The 6,546-nt window shown below is 55.2% G+C and overlaps 1 pseudogene; it reads right to left on the reverse strand.

Moving 5' to 3' along the window:
* Positions 1–4,785: 4,785 nt before the first annotated feature.
* LOC118654666 lies at positions 4,786–6,054 on the reverse strand (annotated as a pseudogene).
* Between the last annotated feature and the right edge of the window lie 492 nt (positions 6,055–6,546).

A 6,546-nucleotide genomic window follows, 5' to 3' on the forward strand; every position in this document is an offset into this window, starting at 1 on the left:
GCTGGCCAGGCACCCCAGTGGGGACCCCCACCCTGATCCAGGACACCCTTCAGGGCAAACCAGCCAGCCCCGACCCGTGCATCAGGCCTCTAATCTATACAGTAAAAGGGTAATATGCCTCCCAGCACTGGGATCAACGGAGCCGCGAGGCCTCCCGGCACCGGGATCAGTGTGACAGGGGGCAGCACCCAAACCCCTGATCGCCCTGCGGCTCTGTGTGTGACAGGGTGAGGCGCCCCAACCCCCTGTGGGCCCTGCTCTGTGCGTGACAGGGTACAGAACCCAAACCCCCCTGATGGGCCCTGCTCTGTACATGACAGGGGTGGCGCCACAACCTCCCCATCGACCCTGCCTTGAGTGTGACAGGGGATGGTGCCACAAACCCCCAATCGGCCCTACCCTGAGAGTGACTGAGGGTGGAATCACAACCTCCCGATCGCCCTGCTCTGTGTATGACAGGGGGCGGCGCCCCAACACCCCAATCGGCCCTGCTCTGAGCCCGACCAAGGGCTGCACCTAGGGATTGGGCCTGCCCTCTGCCACCTGGGAGCAGGCCTAAGCCAGCAGGTCGTTATCTCCCGAGGGGTCCCAGACTGAGAGAGGGCACAGGCAGGGCTGAGGGACCCCCTCCCCGCCAAGTGCACAAATTTTTGTGCACCAGGCCTCTAGTCCTATCTCATAAAAGAGAAACATGGTAATTGGCATAAGACCGCTATCCTTCCCATTGGCTAATCAGCGAGATATGCAAATTAACTGACAGCCAAGGTGGTGGACAGCAGCCAGGCAGCTTGAAACTAACATGAGGCTTGCTTGCTTCAATGACGGAGGACTCCAACGTTCCCCGCCTCACTTGCCGGCCTCTGAGCTTTCAGTTTAAGAAACATTGTAACACATATAGAAGCTAAACAAAACCCCAGAAACCTGCTTTCAGCGAGCCGGGATCTTAGAGCTGTAGTTATACATTGCTTCGATTATAGAACCGAAAAAAAACAGATACCTTCTTTCAGCAGCCAAGGCCTCAGAGCTGGAGCCAGAGCTAAAGCTGGCCGAGAGTAAAAAAAAAAAAAGAAAAAAAGGAGCGGTTGGGAGCTTCAGTAGGCCTGAAAACAGCCCTCAGCCCCTCACCCAGACTGGCCAGTCACCCAAGTGGGGACACCCACCCTGAAGGGTGTGTGACCAGCTGCAAACAGCCATCATCCCCTCAACCAGGCTGGCCAGGCACCCCAGTGGGGACCCTCACCCTGATCCAGGACACCCTTCAGGGCAAACCAGCCAGCCCCACCCATGCACCAGGCCTCTATCCTATATAGTAAAAGGGTAATATGCCTCCCAGCACCGGGATCAGCGTGACAGGGGGCAGAGCCCAAACCCACTGATCGCCCTGCGGCTCTGTGTGTGTGACAGGGGGCGGGGCAACAACCTCCCTTTCCACCGTGCTCTGTTCATGACAGGGGAAGGTGCCCCAACCCCCTGATCAGCCCTGCTCTCTGCCTGATAGGGGGGAGCTCCTCAACCCCCTGATTGGCCCTGCTCTGTGCATGACAGGGGGGGAGCTCCCCAACCCCCTGATTGACCCTGCTCTGTGAGTGACAGGGTATGGAGCCCCAACCCCCCTGATCGGCCCTGCTCTGTCCGTGACAGGGGGCGGTGCCCCAACCCCCCAATTGGCCCTACCCTGAGCGTGACTGAGGGTGGCATCGAAACCTCTCAATCTGCCCTGCTCTGTGCCCGACCAGGGGCTACACCTAGGGATTGGACCTGCCCTCTGCCACCCGGGAGCAGGCCTAAGCCAGCAGATCGTTATCTCCCAAGGGGTCCCAGACTGAGAGAGGGCACAGGCCGGGCTGAGGGACCCCCGCTCCCCCCCCCCCAGAGAGCACAAATTTTTGTGCACCAGGCCTCTAGCTTATTTATATATATATATATTATATATATATATATATATATATATATATATATATATATATATATATATAACTACACTAATAAAAGAGAAACATGGTAATTGGTGTACGACCGCTACCCTTTTCATTGGCTAATCAGCGAGATATGCAAATTAACTGTCAGCCAAGATGGCGGCCGGCAGCCAGGCAGCTTGAAACTAACATGAGGCTTGCTTGCCTCAGTGACAGAGGAAACCAACGTTCCCTGCCTGCGGCTGCAGGCCTCTGAGCCTGCAGTTTGAAACATTGTAACAGATACCGCGGGACTTCAGCCAGCAGATTGGCAACATTGTATGCAAAGGCCAGAAACCTACTTTCAGCCGAGGCCTAAGAGCTGGAGCCAAGCCTCAAGCTAAAGCTGGCCCAGAATAAAAAAAGAAAAAAAAAGAAAAAAACGAGCAGTTGGGAACTTCAGTCACTCCCAGCCTGAAAACAGCCCTCAGCCCCTCACCCAGACTGGCCAGGCACCCCAGTGGGGACCCCCACCCTGATCCAGGACACCCTTAATGGCAAACCAGCCAGCCCCACCCATGCACCATGCCTCTAGTAAAAGGGTAATATGCCTCCCAGCACCGGGATCAGCGTGACAGGGGGCAGCGCCCAAACCCCCTGATCGCCCTGTGGCTCTGTGTGTGACAGGGGGCGGGACCACAACCTCCCTATCCATCCTGCTCTGTTCGTGACAGGGGAAGGAGCCCCAACCCCCTGAGCAGCCCTGCTGTGTGCCTGATAGGGAGGAGCTCCCCAACACCCCCCCCCCATGGGCCCTGCTCTGTGTGTGACGGGTAGAGCCATAACCTCCCCATTGGCCCTGCCCTGAGTGTGAGAGTAGCGATGCCCCAACCTCCTGATCGGCCCTGCTCTGTGGGTGATAGAGGGCGGTGCCCCAACCCCCTGATTGGCCCTGCTCTGTGCGTGACAGGGTACAGAGCCCCAATCCCCCTGATGGGCCCTGCTCTGTGCACGACAGGGGGTGGCGCCGCAACCTCCCCATCAAACCTGCCTTGAGTGTGACAGCGGACGGTGCCCCAACCCCCCAATTGGCCATACCCTGATTGTGACTGAGGGTGGCATCACAACCTCCCACTCTCCCAGCTCTGTGCATGACGGGGCGACGCCCCAACTCCCCAATCAGCCCTGCTCTGAGCCCAACCAGGGGCTGCACCTAGGGATTGGGCCTGCCCTCTGCCACCCGGGAGCGGGCCTAAGCCAGCAGGTCGTTATCTCCAGAGGGGTCCCAGACTGCGAGAGGGCACAGGCCGGGCTGAGGGACCCCCCCTCCCCCCCGAGTGCACAAATTTTTGTGCACCAGGCCTCTAGTATATATATATTAGAGACCCAGTGCATGAAATTTGTGCAGGGAGGGGTCCGTCAGCCGGACTTGGCAGTTGGACATCCCTCTCACAAGGCAAGACCTCTGGCTCCTAACCGCTCACTTGCCTGCCTGTCTGATCCCCCTAACTGCCCTCCCCTGCCAACCTAGTCACCACTATTAACTTTCTTTTTTAATCTTAGCCCCTTCACACACAATTGTATTTGACTTCCTTATTGGCTTCTCCCTCTCACACAATTTTTCTCTCTCTTTTATGTAACACTTTTTTTCTACTGACTCATTTATAAAATTTTCTTTCCTTTTTATTTCCTACTTCTGTTCCATCATCCTTCTTCCCATCTTTCTCCTACCCTCCCTCCCTCCCTCCCCACATTCCTTCTTTCCTTTATCTTTACCCCTGCCCTCCCTCCCCTTTTCCTTCCTTCCCACCTTAATTTTTTTCTTCACTTTCTCCCTCTGACCTGCTTTTCTCCCTCCCCCATTTCTTCCTTCTTCCCATTCTCCTTTTAAGCTCTACTGGCTCCACTTTAAAACTTTTCTTCCCTCCCTGTTTCTCTCTCATCCTACCTTTCCTATACATTCTTCTCTACTTACTTCCACTGTTTTAATATCTATCTATCTACCTGCCTAATTATTCACTAACATTTATCTTTTTTCTTTTCTGACTCCTACTTTTAAAATCTGTCCCAAGTACACAACTACACTTGATTTTCATTATAGCCCCTACAGTTCACACATACATCCTCTTTACTTCTTTAACTCTGCTGTCTACTGACTCCTTTATAAAGTTCTTCACCCCCTCCTTCCCTTCCTTTTTTTTTTTACCGAGAAATTCTATTGGTTTAAGATGAGCTGCATATGAGGTAATAAAGACTTCTGGAGGGGGAGGGGTGGGAGGCCCGGGTGCGTGGCCAGGTCATCTGTCCAGAAGTTGTGTCCCCACTTTTGGCATCTCTGGTAGGTAAGGCAAATGCTGGTGTCTCCACAGATCCCAGAGCAGATAAGGGGTGGGGGTGAGAGAATGGGTGAAATGAGAGAGGGAGGGAGGGAGGGAGAGAGAGAGAGAGAGAGAGAGAGAGAGAGAGAGAGAGAGAGAATAGTCGTATATGTGTCTGAAAGAGAGAGAGAATGTATATGTGTCTATAGAGAAACAATAGCTGTGTATGTATCTATGAGAGAGAGAAACAGAATAGTTGTGTATGTTTCTATGAGAGAGAGAGAGGATCTGAAAGATAGGGTTCTGGGTGTGTTTCTGTGTAAGAAATGGGGAGAAAAAAGATTGAAAATAAGGGAAAAAAGGGGAAAGAGACCCCACCTTCCCCTTAGAGGACCCTCTTCTCCTTGCCATGTAGTCAGCAACCCCAGCACTGAGTTGGCTGGGGTAGGGTGACCCCATTTGCCCTTCTCCATCTTATGCTTCTCCTGTGTCTGGGGCTTGTCCTCTGGATGCCGTTGTCCTCTCGTCAAGAGTCACCTCTGAGCCCCTACCCTGTGGCCTGAGGGGTGATATCAGTTGGAAGTGTCAGAATGATCACTCCCTGGTCCTTCTGTTGGGGACCTCACTGAGGATAGGGTCACAGCCTCCTGCCAGGCTCCGTTTGCCCTCATTTCCCGAGGGCTGTACATCTGGCCTCCCCGAGGTTATCTCCGTAGCCCCCTGGGCCCATCGAGTGTCAGAGTGATTCCACCTGGGAAGCAGGGTAGGAATCTCCGTTGAGCCAGGGCATCCCCAGAAACATGTCTCCGGATCCTGAAAGATTAAAAGAGCCACCAGAGCCTGTAGAGGAAGGGGGTGCTGCGGAGTTGGTGTGGCTGTGGCCCCCCTGGCTAACACACAAGGTGGTCTTTACAACATAGATGTCTGCCTCCTCTTGAAACTTTCCGATATTCTTATAGTGAATCCGCTTGTTGCCAAACCAGTTGGAGATCTGAGAGACGGTGATACCACACTTCTTGTCGAGCTTGTCCTTAGCCTCCTCACTGGGATACAGGTTACTCAGGTGGGAATAGAAATACTCACTTAGGACCTCGGTGGCCTGTTTGCTGAAGTTCCCGCGTTGCCATCTGGCATCCAGGAACTGGGAGCGAAGGATCATGACGGCCTCGCAGGTGCTCTGCCTGAGCTGCATCTGGATGGCACTGAACTTACCTGTATGATGCTCACCACCCGCTCCATCTCCTTGGGTGCCACGGGCCTCGTGTGGCTCTGCTCCTTCAACAGGTTCATGACATGGGTCGTGAACTCGTTACATGCCTGCTCATACTTCTCCAGCTCCCAGTGGTAGATATGATGAATCTGGGCATGTTTGCTGCGATAGTCCGAGTGTTCGATGGAGATGGAGTTGTCCCAGGAAGCTTCTGTGGCTGCAGCTGCTGCTGCTGAGCGCCCCCCGCCCCTTTCTCAGGCCCAGCCATACCTTCTGCCAGAAGCATGTTGTCCAAGCGCATAAGCTGAGGGTCCACCAACTCCTTCTCTTGGGAGCTTCGGATGCTGAGGCCGGTCTTCTCTTTGATTTCACATAGGACGCTAAAGAGAGCTGGCTTCATTTGGTGGCAGTTTAGGGCGTGTTTCTTGGCTTGGGCCTTGTCCAGGCTCTGATCCGTGATGGTCATTATCTGCTGCAGAATGTCCTCAATGTCTTGCTTCCCTCGGCCTCCAGGGACCCCCCCTATCACCCCCACCAGGAGGTTTGCCAGGGCCCCCAGGCTCCCCACCCACCAACCCCAGCCGTCCCCACCCCCACCTGAAGGGGGCGGCCCCAGCAGCAGCTGGTCCATAGTGGCAGGGGAGGCCTGAGACACCCTCCCTCTTCCACCCCTTCACTGAGTGGTTACTTCCTCCCAAACTGGCCCAGGCCTCTGTTCCCTCTGCCCCAACTCCCACCTATCTCTCCTTCTCCTGGCTCCCCCAGGGATTCATCCAGCTCTGAAGGGAGACCTGGGGTACTGGCTGGGCCCCGGTGGTGGAGAAAATGGAGCCAGAGAGAGAGGAGGGTGTGTGCGCGAGAGGGAGGAGCCCTCCTTCCCTCCTTAAAGCTTCCGTGGTGGTGGGGGGGCATTAACCCCCAGCCCAGGGCTCAGTCCTGGTCAAGTGTTCGCTGCCCTGCCTTCCCCAGCTTCCCTGCTGCCATCCTGCTCCCATTCCCTGCCCGGAACTCCCAGCCCAGCGAGGGTGGCTGAGGCCAGCACAGCCTGGGCACTGCTGCAGCAAAGCGGGAGCGCCTCCTCCCAGAAGGCTTCAGCCCGTCCACCCCTCTGTCAGGGGACCCA

This window comes from Myotis myotis, unplaced genomic scaffold (assembly GCF_014108235.1).
Source record: "Myotis myotis isolate mMyoMyo1 unplaced genomic scaffold, mMyoMyo1.p scaffold_m19_p_4, whole genome shotgun sequence".
NCBI lineage: Eukaryota > Metazoa > Chordata > Mammalia > Chiroptera > Vespertilionidae > Myotis > Myotis myotis.